At 33.5% G+C, this 16,237-nt stretch overlaps 1 protein-coding gene across 1 annotated transcript in view; it reads left to right on the top strand.

Annotated features, from left to right (window-relative positions):
• LOC114330600 (ubiquitin domain-containing protein 1) overlaps positions 1-15,221 on the top strand; it is a 115,612-nt gene extending 100,391 nt beyond the window's left edge. The window contains exon 4 of the mRNA XM_050656304.1: positions 14,899-15,221. The gene's annotated coding sequence lies outside the window, so the exon portion shown is untranslated. The remainder of the gene's footprint in view (positions 1-14,898) is intronic.
• Positions 15,222-16,237: the final 1,016 nt, after the last annotated feature.

Below are 16,237 nucleotides of genomic sequence, written 5' to 3'. Positions count from 1 at the left end.
AATAACTGGAGCGATTTGTACTTTGTCCATTACTTTTCTGAAGAACGACGTTGGTCTGATACCGTACCATTGCCCAAGTTCTTCAACCTGGAGGTTTTGTGATGACCAAGACCCTGGTACCACTATTACCTTACTTGGTATATTCTGCTGGGCAGTATCGATTCGTAGTATCCACCAAGTTTATCCTGTCACACTTTCGATTTTCTACATATTGTACAGAGATTATGGTTAAAGAAGGTGTTCGAGCCATTTTAAATATATTAATTGTTGCTCGTTTTGTGTGCACCCTGTATGCAAAACCGTTAGTTATTGAGAAGTGTTAAAAGCGCTGGGTAGTGAATATTTTTGTAATATGGGCACATCAACAATCTTCTACTTATCTGTTTGTTTTGATAATAATTACGTCAGATATATATCGGGTCATATTGTTTTGTTGAGTCGACAAAAACCTTTGAATGTGTACTGGGAAGATTTCAACCTTGGGAATGCTTCGCTGAAAAGAGAATTTCGGCCAGATAGCGAAATAGATAGTGTTGTAAGAGAATGTGAATTGACAAGACAAGATACGGGTGATCGGATTTTCCGAGACGCGTAATAAAAAAAACATATTCAGAATAAGAATTACTGAGATATCGGTTGGATGTGCGTGGTTTTTCGCGTCACCGGTAAAATATAAGTTCCAAAGATACTGTAATGCACGTTTGACATTTCCGGATTACACTTTAATTGTACGCGGTTTTATAATTATCCATATTAGAGATATACTGTTTATTTTTCGCCTTTAATATTTTGCAAGCTGTTAACTCTTTCGACTTAAAGCTGATTATACAAAATAGAAGTAAAAAGTATTTTATTTAATTTCGAATCTCGGGGGTTTGTTAAGATCGGGTAGATTTTTAGAGGCCCCCACATAAGGTATTCACTTATTCCGTATTCTCTACAAAAACCTTCGCAAGTTCACATTGCTCGCTGTATTTGCTATGTTGGCATCGGTAATTGTGTATATAAGTAGTTATTTTTCAGCTTAAACATCTTTCAATCGGTTTATGGGAATGTATCGTTGTCAACTATTCCTCGGAAAACGGTCGTCGCACGTCATTTTTATCTTGCCCATCTTATTATATATTACACTCCACATTGCTCTCTTATATCCTTTATTTCTTACACGGCCTCTCCTAGTTCTGTCTGCTACACTTTTTAATATTCTCTGTTTATGCTGAGTTCATGAACATGCTAAGTTCGACTTGAATATGTTAAGTTTTTGTTTAGTTTCGTAGGTTCGCACTGTATTCGTTGTGTTCCTATCGGTCATCATCATCATTGGCACTACAGCCATTTATGAGCCAAAGCCTTCTTTAGAACATTCCCCATTCCGAGCAGTCTGTAGCAACTCTTGTCCGCCCTTTAAATTCGATGGATTTTAAGTCATCTTCCAAGTTGTACAGTTACCTCTAGTACGTCGTTCCACTGATCCTCTTTGGTCAAATATCATTCTCATCTTCCTCTTTTCTGTTTACATACCCAATCCCTTTACAAACCCTGCACTTTTAGTCTTCCGTGTCCGTATATTGTTAGAATTTTTCGCTCGAAACTCTTTTGCAGATTTTGGTCATTATCTGTATGCGACCACTTTTCACCTGCCTATGTTAAAACTATAGTGTTCTATACACGGTCTGTTTAATTTTTCCTGGAAGCTCTGAGAACATTTGTTTTCCTATTTCATTGAACCTCAATCAATTTTCATGAAAATTGGTGAGTAGTTAGAGGATACCTCAAGGAATAAAGGTGACATGATGCCAACTTGCACTTTTACCCTGGGGGTGAATGTCACCCCTTCTCGGGGGTGAAAATTATTTTATTAAAAATAATACCATAAATCGATAGAGGGATGAATTCTAAGCAAAATTTTTTATATAAAGTTATTAATATAAATCGATACTTTTTGAGTTAAGATCAAAGATTTGATTTTTTCGTAAAAAATGCATGTTTTAAAGCTGTTTTTCTCGTATAACTCAAAAACTATAAGCTTTTGTAAAAAAGTTATTATTGCCAAAATTAAAGATAATAAATGACTGAATACACTCCTTACTTAAAGAACTAAACATATGTTAATTCAAAGTGAGTTATGGGTAATTTAATGTATATTTTTTTCGACGAGTACTCAAATCTAGGTATTCAAGCTTAAATAACGGGAAAACGATACATTTTATAAAATATACTTGCTAAACACTTATCAAAGTACTTCGAAATATCTATCAAATGAGCTCCAGGAGAGGTTAATAGCATCAAAATTAAAAAAGTTATGATGAAAATAATATAACCCTTTCCAATTTTTTAGGAAAAAGTGAAAAATTAAGCATACGCCATTTCCACAAAAATTAAAATTAATAGTAATCTTACAATAGTTTCTTTGTGTTAGGCCAAGTAATGAGTTCAAAAATTTTGACCTGTTTAGAATGCATATTTTTGAAAAAAAAGATATAGTTTAAGAAAATCAGAATTTTTTAAATTATCGTAATTTTCTTTTGATAATAACTCCAAAAATCCTCAATATACGTAAAAAATTGTATACAAGCAAATTTTAGTTTTTTCTGTATCAAATATTTTACCTTTTTTACTATTTCTGTAGGGCAAAAAATAACCCAGATAGAAACGTTTAAAGCTTAAATTTTGCTTCGAGAACCATGTAACCGGGGCCATTTAACCTTTTATTTTTAAAAAAGTAAGGGGTTTAAGGGATTAAATTTAACCTGGTTTCATAACCCTTGGAATTAACTTTCAAACAGTTTTTAGTTGAACCTGATATCGTAAAAATTAACAAGTTATTAAAAAAAAAACAATAACATTTTTTGGAAAAATTTTTAAAAGATAAATTTTGAAAAACTTTTGGAGCATAAATTTTAATGTTATCAACTTGTTCCGGGACTCATTTGATAGATATTTCTAAGTACTTTGACAAATGTTAAATAAGTTTATGTTATAAATTGCATCATTTTCCCATTATTTAAGCTTGAATACTTAGATTTGGATACTCACCAAAAAAATATAGATTCAATTACCGATAACTCACTTTTAATTAACATTAAAAAGTTTTTATAGTAAGTAGTTTATTTCAATTTTGGTAATAATAACTTTTTTGTAAAAACTTATAGTTTTTGAGTTATTTATGAAAAATCGCTTGAAAACATGCATTTTTCTCACGAAAAATTAAAATCTCTGATTTTTAATGACTCAAAAAGTTTTAATTTATTTTAATAACTTTATATAATAAATGTTGCTTAGAATTTATCCCTCTGTCAAATTGTGGGTTATTTTTAATAAAATAATTTTCGCCTCCGAGAAGGGGTGGCCTACACCCCCAGGGTAAAAGTGCAAGTTGGCACCATGTCACCTTTGTTCCTTAAGATATCCTCTATCCACTCACCAATTTTCATGCAAATCGATGAAGGTTCAACGAAATCGGAGGTAATAGCTCATATCCACCTTCAGTGACTGCACTATTGGGACCGTGCAAGTTCAGCAAAGCGACCTCTATTTCTACGCTCTGTACTTTTATTCGCACTTTTAATTATATTGGCCAATTATATTAGTCCTGGTTGCTGGATAATTGTCAAGGCCATAGTCAAAAAAAATAATAAGAAGAAAAATTAGTTATTAAAATGCAGTACTGCAAGCAAAATACAATTAATTAAATTTACCTTTATATAATAATTGCATATCATATCAATATTGTGGAGCAATATATAATTTTTCTGCTTCAATGACAGAAGGTATGAAATATACGTCAATTTGACAATTTCAATTGACAATATGAATTATTTAAGATAGTTGCAATATTTCTCCGCGACTCGCGCACGGTCGTTTCTCGTTTCCCTTCCAAGTACTTGCACACCGCGCATACTTATTGACAAGGACTATTCTTATTTTCGCTAAATCGGGATATTTTACTGGAGTTGGCTGTATATCATTTAGTTAAAAACTTTAAAATCGAAGTAAGAAAACGTGTCTTGTAATTGGTATAAGTATTTATAATTAAAAATCCAAATGGATTACAATAGTTGTTCAGAACGTTTTCGGGCTTATCAGTCCATCTTCAGTGAACTTTAAAGCACTTGCTCTATAACCGCAAAACTAAACAGGGATTGGGTTTAAATTGTTGATTACATGCTTAAAAGTATTAAATTAAACGACATGGAGTCATAGGCGTAACCATGGGGGGTTTTGGGAGTTATAACCCCCCATTGGGATATAATTTGAGCTCTATACGCTTAACACCATACCCGCTAGGAAGGATTTTTTACGAATATGTATATCGTTTTTATTACCTACAGTACACGTTAGCCTATCTAAATTATCAAAAGTAAAATATATGGCTAGAAAAATATCTTCAACATATAGGTATAATATTTTTCTGTTCGTTCATTTATCTATAGCTGATTATTTATATATCTCTCGCATATAGCCCTTTTACCTTTTCCATTCCCTGTCTTCCATTTGTCTTTTTTACTGAAGCTGAAGTTTGCTGAATATCATTGCCCGATATTGTTTGCAATCAGTTTCGTGATACTTTTACAGTATATGGTCAGTAACTTTCCTTGTTCCATCTTCGTCATGTCTTGTCCATCTTCATTTCAGTTTTACCTGTGCGTTCAATGGCGTTTACTATTTTGGTTTTTGCTCTTCATCCATTACTTTTTCTTCGAGTCCTGCAATTATAATCTCAGCGTATGTTTTTTCTTGACTATTCGAGTTTTCACGTCTGATCGCTGTATGCGAGAAAAGCTGCTTCACACTCATAGGGCTTTTCAATGAGTCTCATTTGTTTCGAGCTTCTGTCATATGTCATAATCCGTGTATAATATGACGGAAGGTCGAAACAAATGAGAAGCGTTGAAAAGTCCTATTGAATACCTTAATAAGTTCAAATGTTTTTGTTTTGCAAAGATTTGCGATATTTTTTCTTTGTATGTAGGTACCTCTTTCTGTAGAGCAATATAAAGTCTATGTAGTGCAATATATAGGATTTTGCCACTATTGTAATCTATCTCTGACTTTGAACTTTTTTGTCTCAAGTTTCTGCTCCTCCGGCGAATGAACATTACCGTAGCATATACAACTAATAACGAACTCTAAGAATAATTTTAAAATGTTTTGATTGTGAAAATGTTTATAATAATCTAGCAAATCAAAAGATAGATTTGTTGTAAGGAATGTTTTTTTGCTGAGAGTAAAGAATGCATGTTCTGTATTTGTAGCAGGTATTCGTTAGTATTTGTGAATGTTAGATATTGAATATTTTATATTGAGATTATTAAAAGATCACCAATGTAAAGTTGACAGACTAGAAACTCATGTAACTCATGAGTATTCACTCATCTGTTTATCGAATTTACTTATGTATTTAAATTTAAATGAGAATATCCTTGATAAAAGGTATATTTATTTAAAAAAAAACCTTAAAGGGCTTCATCTATCACAGAACGCTTTCGCTCTAAGTAGAGCATCATCAGTGCTGTTATCTAAAATAAGTATAACTATTTTAGTGAAGACAAATTTTAAAAATTGAAATGTTGACCAAGGTAAAAAAGCAAAGTTTGGTTACAAGCATCACATGCTGAGTCACTAAAAATACATGGGTAAAAACCCTTTAAATATTAACAAAAATGTTGCAATGATATTGAAAAATCCAATTGACGGATAAAATTCCGTAAGGATATGGCCTTTGGCATTACATATATGATCCTCACAAGGCACGTGGGTTGCATAATTGACAATATGTCTTCACATTAAGGATGGTGAGTAAGTAGCAACTAAGTTAATATATACCTCTATGACTAAAATGAGTGTTCAGAGAATTTTCGATTTATGTCAGAACGAGACTGCCAATGTAACGTAACGTTTTATGAACTGATCTAACGTTACACTAGTCAACAGTTTAGTGTTCTAATTAAGTATATAATTGCTTTATATGAAAATATACATAAATTCAATGAATTATTTTTTAAAGAACTGTTAAATGAGTTTCTAGTCGGTGAATAACTTCCGATGACCTGTATTCGATGAACTTTTTGAATACTATGAGTTGAGCGAGTTTTATTTTCGTCTATGATACTTTTCCTCTGTACATTAAGGAGTTTACACAAAAATGTTTAAAGTTTTATCACTGCATGTTTGCATATTTGAAAAAAACTAGTATAATTATTGAATGTACAGTAAATTTCAGTTAATATAATTATGTAGTTTTATAAGATATATCTGTATAGGAGTCGACTGCGTAGGTTATAATTGTATTAGAAACAAGTGATAACATATTTTTGTCGACTTTACATTGAAAAGCAGCCATTAAGGTAGAGATAAAGCGAATGCTCAAAATAATTCAAAAATCCTTTTTATTTATTTTCAGCAATAATTTCATTTCCGGTAAAATAATAAAGATATTGTCCAAAACGTGGCCGAAGTTAAAAGATAATTGAAGGAGTTGTTGTATGTTTAAAAATTTGATCAACCATTTCATTACTAGACATAAATTAAACAAGAAGTGGCAAACAAACACATTGTATGATAAATTCGACTTTTGACAAAAATGTTTATATAGATTATTTCTTTTTTATTTTCTATCAAACCTGCAATATTCTGTTGCTATATTGTTATATGGCTATGCTTTTTAGATAGCTATATAAGTTAACAAAACAGATATGTATAAAATATGTGGGATGCTTTTTTTATTTGATTATTAAAAACATCGAAAGTTAAAGTCTATGAAATACTAAAGTTTCTGCTTAAACAAAACTCTATATTGACAGGTGACAAAATGAACCACGAGCTGGATGAAATAATGCAGAGCGCAGCTATTGTTATATTTGTAAAGTCACAATTAAATACTAAGCTGGCTTGGTCACTTAGAAAGAATGCCAGATAATCGAGCTGTGAAAGTAATCCGTAGATGGAAGCTCCAAGGAAATAGAACAAGAGGAAAGCCCCGTAAAGATGAATAGACGACGTAGAGGGGTATCTTAAAACCATCAACATCAGGCAGTGGCGAAGGAAAGTATCCAACAGAGCAGAATGGAAGAACATTGTTAAGCAAGCCAAGATTCACGAAGGATTGTAGCGCCATTAAAAGAAGATATTGACAGGTGTCAGTCCTGAGAATATAACTTTAATTGGTAGATTCACGGTTCCACTGCACGAAATTCCATATACTGAATACAGGTAGGCACTGAAAAAATCTTAACAAGAAGTATTGATATAGTCGATTCGCTAATCTGAGACACAACTGTCTAGTGATGTTAGTAATTTCTTTTTTTGGGAAGTTAGGTTGCTAGACGTGACTGAAAATTACTACACAACCAAACATACCTGCTCATAGCCAATATTATTAATAGTAAACAGTCTCTACACACTCCCACTATTTCCAATAATTCTTCTTTTTTTAATGAAACATGACAAGTTGATTTGAGCAGTTAAAAGTTTGAGGCAGGAATTTTTGTGTTATATGTTTCCTACTCGGAATCTGTCAAAATGAATCTCGGCTGAGCAAATTTAGTTTATTTAATTTATTACAAAAGATTAAATCAAATACAGTAGAATCTCGGTTATTCGCCCTTCGGTTATTCGCCATTCCGTTTTATCCGCCGTACTATTTATGCAACAAAATATACTTTTGAAAATAGTCCATAAGGTGGAACTGAACTGATTGGAAAGACATGGACATGATACAAGAAATGAATGATGGCCGAGACTTAATGCCTACATTGAAAGCCACCAATTTAAAAGATCTCAATTGCATGGGATAAAGTTGGGGCACAAACAGTTGGTAAGTCTTGGGATAAGCTGTAGGGAGGCGAGAATAAAGAAACCGAGGACAAGCACTCCGGGTGAAGTTCAGGAAAATATTTTGTCCTTAGTGAAACTTATCCCTGGATGTGAGGATGCGTCTTTGAGTGATGTTGGAGAGTGGTTTTCAAGGGATGACCAGTATAAAATAGCCCATGAAGAAATTGTTACTTTTGGTAATGTGAAGGTGATGAAGACATCCAAGAACCAGATACTCTTGAGGCCCACATAGTTTCACACAAAGAAGCCGTAAATTTTTTTTAAGTTGCGATAAAATACGTCCAGCAACAAGAAGAATCCAGAGCTGTCGATATCATGGTTCTACGGAGATGACGTGACTTGGCAGCAAAAAACGAGATGCAAAAACTTATGTCTCATTTAACCCTCCCTATCATCCGCCATTTTAGCTTATCCGCCCTTCCGCCGGCCCGTTTATGGTGGATAACCGAGACTCTACTGTACATATGTGGGTTTTCTAAACTCAGTTTAAAAAGAAAAGACACTTGATTGAATAATAATTATTCAATTTTAATAAATGTGTATTGAATTGTTTGACAATTGATTTCTTGTTATGTGGAACCATAACAGATCATTAAAGCACATTTTATTATTGTGCGGCGTAATACACATAAAAATAACATCTGCTGAACCCTAACTTAATCGTAATAGAAAAATCATCCATGCGACATACGCTATTTTCAAATTCCGTTTCTAATTTGCCAATTAAGCCAGATAAGTGTAAAATAGCCGAAGCCACAGTTTTTATTAAACCTTTATTAATAGAGATTTATAAATATTACTCGCTTGTAGATTTTAACTTAAGACTGGACCACCATGTTAGAACAATAAAATAATAGATCAGTTTATCAATGAATTCATAGTTAATGTAATCACGCAAATAATATCAACTGCGAATGAAGAATTGGTCATTTCGTACTAACCGAAGAAAAAAGTGGATACAATTTGATAAAAAGTAGTGTATGAATTATTGGAATTAATATGAGTATTGGAATTAATATAAGAGTTTTTCTTATACAGTGATGAGTGCGTTAATAACCGGCAAAATAACGGAAAAGACGGAAAACATCATACGTTTTGAAACAAAAAGAGATGAAACTAGTCGAGGTGGGAAATTATTTTGATTATTTCATTCATGGGAGATTCTGACCAATAGAAAGGTACAGAAATCAAAATTAAGCTGATAATTTTTGATAATATCCCGTCGTCAAGTATATTACGTCAGATGCCCTTCGTTGCTACGAAAAAATACATTCAGTGACATTAATGACAATTAATGTTTTAAAAGTTATAAAAGTGATGACTTTCAACCGTCAAATATTTATAACAACTGTGTGTTTAATTGTACTAATTTGTACTTACATAAATAAATTAAAATAAAATGTTGGTTTTGAACAGTTTTATTCATGAAATAATCTCAGCAAATTGCACTCGATCTCTAAAATTATTATGGAATTGTTGCCCTCGTGACACTTTGACATAATTTCACTCCCCTTCGGGTCGTGAAATTAAAACTGTCAAAGTGTCACTCGGGAAAAATTCGATAATTTTAGAGCTCTTGTGCAATTACTACTGATAGTTTCCCACCTATAGACGTATCGGAGCAGTTTGACAACTGCCACTGTAATAAGAGAATTTTATAGATTCTCCTGTGACAGTTTGACTTCGATACGCCTTAAAGGTGGGAAACTATCAATATAACGTAAATTAATAGATTTCTATTGATAATTTCCCCAATTCTACTAGTTTCATCTCTTTTTATTTCACAACGTATTATGTTTTCCGTCTTTTGCGTTATTTTGCCGGATTTTAGTGCACTTATCACTGTATGTGTGCATTGCAATTCATCTCTTTGAGGGCCAAATATCATTCTGAGAACCTTCTGCTGATTTAGAGTCCATGTTTCACTTCCGTATGTAACAACTGGGCGAATAATTGCCATTATAGTCTTATTAATTTAGATTGTCTTTTTGGCATCTTAGATCTTAATATTGATGATAGGAAGTATAATGCTCTATTCCCTGCAGCTATCCTTGCTGAGACCTCTTTTCCTATGTGGTTGTCATCTGTGATTACCGCCCCAGATAGTTGTGGTCATTAATAGTAGTTATGTTCTGCGTAACTCTTGGTCTTGGATTTTTGGTTCCTAACATGTATTTCTATCCACAAGGAAGAATTTCCTCTAGCTGGCTGTATACCATTAATTACAAGTAAATTTAATGAAAAATTTGTCTTGGTAAAAGGTATATTTATTTAAAAAGCCCCTAAAAGGGCTACAAATATTAAAACAAAACGTTTTCGCTCTGTAACAAGAGCATCATCAGTGTTACAAGAACATGCTGAACCACCTTTTAAAAATCAGGTTTGAAAGCAAGACATCAGTCATCAGACAGATTTGCTTTCAAACTTTCACCTTATTAGTTGTCTTTCACCTCTTTAAACGTAATGACCTAATTAATTATTACCTAGCAACCCACGTACCACGCGTGGGAGTCATATGTTGCCCTAACGCCATATCCATAGGAATTATATCCATCCTTTGGATTTTATTATGTATACACTTATATAAGACACTTAATCTATTTTTAAAAGGTTTTAACCTTAGTATTTTTGGCCGGCTCAGCATGTTCTTGTAACACTGATGATGCTCTTGTTACAGAGCGAAAACGTTTTGTTTTAATATTTGTAGCTCTTTTAGAGGCTTTTTAAAAAAATATACCTTTTACCAAGACAAATTTTTCATTAAATTTACTTAACATGTATTTCGTCTTCTCTTCATTTATTCGAAGACCCAGACTACCTGTTTCCTCCTCGAGTTATGAAAACACCTGTCTCGCTTCGGTTGTAGAATGAACAACTGCATCTAGATTTGTAGATCATCAGCTAAGGCGAATAATATAGTTTTGATTATGGATTCGAAAGTCCCCTGTCGTCAAAATTTAATGATGTGCAATTATCTCTAAGGTCTCTTACAGATGAACCACTTTTTGAAGTCGAAATCAGCAGCAAAAACACGCTTGTCAAAACGACGTAAATTTTGGGTGCATCCCATTGTCAAAGACCGTTCAAAGTTTGGATAGGCAAGCTTTTGCGTTTACATTAATGTAGCTATACGAATCACTTTTGTAATCCCAAATGGCAGGTTCAGCCTGAACTGCAGCAATGAAAGTGTCTGTGTCGAACGGCTCCATTTTTGTCAACACTGCTTTCAAAATCAACTAACATGCTTGTACTTTTTGTCGCTGCTACCGGCGTTTCAAAGTGGTTTCGTGTGAAAAGAGAATCGCTACAATTATTGAGAAGTCAGCCGACGAGAGGGGCGACAACAGACGACAGAAGTTGTAGTGCAGTCGAGAAAACGACCGTGTGGAAAGGAAATGCGTTTTGAATTGTTGTTAAATGACGACTTGCAAGTAGCGACAGACAACTACAAACGCTCGACTTTTTGCTGCCGACTTCGACTCCAAAAAGTGGTTCGTCTGTAAGCGGTCTAAAGGGAAATAATGTTAGGTTAGGTTGGGAATATGCTATGAGAATATATCTGTATCGTAGGCAAGTACGAAATTCAGGCATTCTTGCAAAAAAAGCCTAGTCATTTTCGTAATGACTTGGCAGTTTGTATAACGTTTTCATTTTTGCGAAATGACTTCTTGTCACACTTTTGTGTCAGTGGGACACACTTTTAGGCATTTGCAAAAGCCGGAAAGGGACGAAAGGGTAATTTAATTTTTAAACAGTGTTGCAATTTACGCACAGATCATATATAAGTTTAGGTTATGTTGTTTATTTTTGTTATTGGTGTATAGTTTTATTTTATCATCTATGCAAATTAGTGCAATGAACTCGTCGTATAGCTTTTCCAATAAGTTCAGTGAAATAATGGTTTAAGTCCAAAATATTTAATAAAATTAAAAAAGTTTCTTAATTAATTAAGTTAACATTGTTATAATAATATTTGTTCCTTACTATAAAATAAAGGTTTAAGAATAACTGGGTGCAATAATTTCATAGCATTAATTATTTAAATTTAATAGATTTTATAAACATAATCTAATTTGCAACATGTTTCAAAATAAAATTACCCTTTGACAGAATGGCGTGAACGTAAAAACGTTCACGTTTCTGGTGGTTTTGCAAATGCCTAAAAGTGTGAAGTGATTTTGTCAAAATGAAAACGTTATACAAACTGCCTAGTCATTACGAAAATGACTAGGCTTTTGCAAGAATGGCTGCATTTAATACTTGCCTACGACATATCTATGATAACAAACACTCGAGTAATACATTCCATTTTTTTGTTATACATCAATTTCGATATAATTATCAATGATCTCTTAATACAGAACTGTGTAAAAACATTGTTAATGCATTACTATTAATTGTTGATAGATTGATATGATAAAACAATTATTAATAAAGTCCAAAGCAATAGGATTTTACTCAAGTACCAGTTAATTCAAAGTAAAATGATAACGGGAACATGTGCACTCTTTCTCGTTGAGAATAATTTTTGAGAGTTTTATAATGATTGTATCAGTGTGTAAATACATTCGTAAATAAATACAATAAAAGTTTGTTATGAATAATTTCCGATGTGTTTTATTATCATCTTTTGGTCAAAAAAGTCAGATTACTACGATGTTATATCTTTCCTATACTGTTGTACGGAGTTGAGTCGTAGACTCTCACAGACGCCCAGCTGCAAAGAAAATTGAGGCTTTTGAAATGTGGCTTTATCGTCAGTGGTGTCATGGCAAAATTAGAAATGCATTGAAAACATACTTCAATTACTATGTGTTGATAGCTTTTTTTAACAATAAAAAAATTAATTTCTAGCAATGAAAATAATCAAAACCGATAGAATTTTACTTGAACTTTCAAATGCGGTAAGCAGAATTGCTATTTTATTTTTCAATCAAAAGTTATTCGGGTTCAAAAATTGCAATTTTTCGATTTTTTGAAAGTTCAACCCCGTTTATGCCGAAAACTATGCATCCTACCAAAAAACTTGTAAAATAATTTTTTGCTTAGAATGACCCAAAGAATAAAGAAACATGTTTTGTTTTGTGAAAAATCGCTGTTATGTGATTCCTCAAGTTCTTTGTTTATAACAATCTTATCGACATCCGGATCGACTGTTACCCAAAAAATTCGTGTTCTACGGGTCAAAATACATAAAGAAAACTTGGGTAAGTCCATCTGAATTAAGGAGGCCGTTGTACCCCTACTGGCGACAGGACTATACGGGCCAGATTCCAAAAGATTGGCGTCGCTCTACATTTATCGCCCTACCCAAAACGCTACGAGCGAATTTCTGCAAGGACCACCGAGTAATAAGCCTGATGAGTCACTTTTTAAAATTTTTCTTGAGAATACTACACACTAGATTATTTAAGAAATGTGAAGAGATCAGTAGCTGCAATCATTTTCTTTTCAAAAATGGGCTTGCACGAGAGAAGCAATCTTGAGTATGCAAACATTAATACAGAATTGTTTAGATCAGCGTTTCCCAAATGGTGGGTCGCGACCCGGTACCGGGCCACGAAAGCAAAATGCCGGGTCGCCTCGCCGTTTCACAACTTGCTTTTTAAGGCCGCTCTCTGACTGACGCCCATGCTTTTCCGAAGATCAAAGCCGTAGCAACAGAATGTGTTTGGGTGCGATGTAGCATCCACAGAGAGGCATTAGCTGTCAAAAAATGCCACTGTTTTTTACCGAATCTATGCAAGACTGTGTAAAATTTATAAACTTCATAAAATCTGGCCCACTGAACTCGAGAGTATTCTCTGTATTGTGCAAAGAAATGGGGAGTGAACATGAACATCTTCTGGTACACTGCGAAGTGCGTTGGCTATCAAAAGGGAATGTTTTAAAAAGACTTATTGATTTCAAGCAAGAGATTTCAATGTTCTTGGAGAAACATCCACCAACGGCTAAGAATGCAATATTTCAATTTAAAAACAGTTTTCATGATTTCAATTGGTTAATCAAGGTGGCCTATCTTTGTGATATTTTTGACTTATTGAACAATTTAAATATGCTATTACAAGGTAGCAATGTAACTATATTTAAAGTACAAGAGAAGCTGGAAACTACAACAAAAAAACTTAATTTGTGGATTTGCCGCTCGGAAAGCAGGAAATTACAAATATTTTACAAAGCTAACAAAACTACAAAAAGAGTATAACGTGAATTCATTCCCGGATGAGATTCCAGCGGCTTTCAAGGAAACCTGCTAGGGCTGGAGGCAAATCTGAAGGAATATTTTCCCCCCATCCACAGCAACAAAGCATGGATAAGGAATAAATTTAAAATGGACGTAGAATCCCAGTAATGGACTATCTTGTGATAGGGCACTCAAGGACATATTTGACAAAATACCACTGATATATTTTTGGCTGTCTTTATAAAATATATATTTTTAAAAACGATAAAGTTTTAAATTCCTTTTGTAAGGAATGTGAGTAAGGGTTCCTCCTACCTATAAGTGTGAGGCAGGGTTTTCAACACTGATTTTCCTCGAAAACCAGTGTTCTCGAAAACCAAATAAAATTAACATATTTTCTTCCAAATGTGAAGTTTTTAGTTAACCAGAAAAATCTGCATGTTTCTCATTAATAAAGTATTTGCTTTTTATTTTGTTTTATTACATTTTTGTTTGATCTAATGATTCTTTATTAAAATATATAGAACTATAATAAATATTTAAATATGTTTTCATGTACACATACACACACCAGGGTATGCAAAAAAATTAGTGGGTCACGAAGGATAAGCACAAAAATAACCGGGCCACGGAAAAATAAGTTTGGGAAACGCTGGTTTAGATCAAAGAAAGGATGTTTTTATCAGTTTCATCGATTATGGCAATAGACCAGGGCGGATCTGTTTTGAGGTGGATGTGAGAGGTGGCATTCAGATTTTTGCAGCTAAAATTAAGTAACAACTTCAGTAATTATAATTGACTTATGCTCCTTCTCAAATGTGCCCGGAACATTAATAAAAAAATTAAAATATTTAAAAATTTCAAAAAAAAAATTTCAGTTGGAGTGATACTGAAGAAGAATAGCTCCTTCCCACGGTCTGCGATTCTACGGATCATCACGCACAGCCGATGACTACGGACAAGAACGCACCGCGGACAGAGGTCTTCCCATGGTCCGCGACAGTTTGTGTTTTTGAATGAGATTGAACTATTTAACTTTATTCTTCGCTAGCGAAAACACTGACGGTGTCACTCATGTGACTCATTTAATTTGGGTATTGATTACATTGCATTTCTCATGTTTCTTATCTCTTTCAATGTTTTCGTTAATAGCATACGGTGTGAAATGTGTAGTATGCACATTCCATGTAAATCAATAAATATACACATACCTATGTGTTTTATTAAAATAAAAATATATATCATTTTTATTCAGTTGCAATGCGAAGGCAAAACAATCTTATTTTTCACTTAGAACAGGGAGCGCAGTCCAGCACTCTGAATCGACGATTTTCGACTCTTATTGGGGTCATCATCGGAGAGGCGTAGGCCTGCTGCTCTCTGCTCGAAGTGACCAAACCTTGAAAGCTTATTCCCACATTGCAACTGACGTGTATGGATTAGGTGACTAGCGTCATCTGGCAATTGAAAGGTAAAGTTTTCAATCCTAACAGCAACATTAATAATATTGAAAAATATTACTAAAAGATTTTTAAATTGAAAAATTTATTGGTCCCTTTCCCTGGTAACACCTCCAAGGCTTCTAAAAATTGCAAGCCAGATGGATGCTGCAGTGAAGACAAAGGGAGGGAATTATAAAAAGTTGCAATTCACAACCCCCGTCTGCAGCTTGGTAACTTTACCATGTGTTTTATTCTTAACAAAATGTGTTAAATTATCAACTTGTAAAAAAAATCGTTGGCCAAAAACAAATTTTGTACCAACTTTGGATAATATGCTTTATAATAGCCCGGGAGGTAGTGTCAAATTTGACCAGAGCATTTTAGCATGAGTGTTTTTCTTTATTTAGTTAGGTGTTCCATTAACAAATGAGGTGTCAGCTGGCCCAAAACCGGGGCTTTTAGGTAAAACAAGATAAAATATGAAACTAGATGGAAAAACCCTACAATTTATATGTCAAATATGTATCTCCGTGGCTTACATCCATCATGGCCTAAAATACCTAGCTCCTGGCTTTCACCCAGGCGAGCCGGGTTCGATTCCCCACGTTGGAAGTTTTTTTTGTTTTAAAATTGACATTTTGATTTGAAAAAGAATTATTTTTATAATACCACGTTTTTATTATTTAGGTATACGACACAATATAAAAAAGTCTGTATGTCCTTTATAGAATCGTAAACTATGCATTTGATCATAATATGATGACCTCAAGCAAAG

The sequence above is a fragment of the Diabrotica virgifera genome, chromosome 7 (genome assembly GCF_917563875.1).
Source record: "Diabrotica virgifera virgifera chromosome 7, PGI_DIABVI_V3a".
In the NCBI taxonomy this organism is placed as follows: Eukaryota; Metazoa; Arthropoda; class Insecta; order Coleoptera; family Chrysomelidae; genus Diabrotica; species Diabrotica virgifera.
The sequence above is the reverse complement of the archived record's forward strand: the minus strand, read 5'-3'. Positions and strand labels throughout refer to the sequence as shown.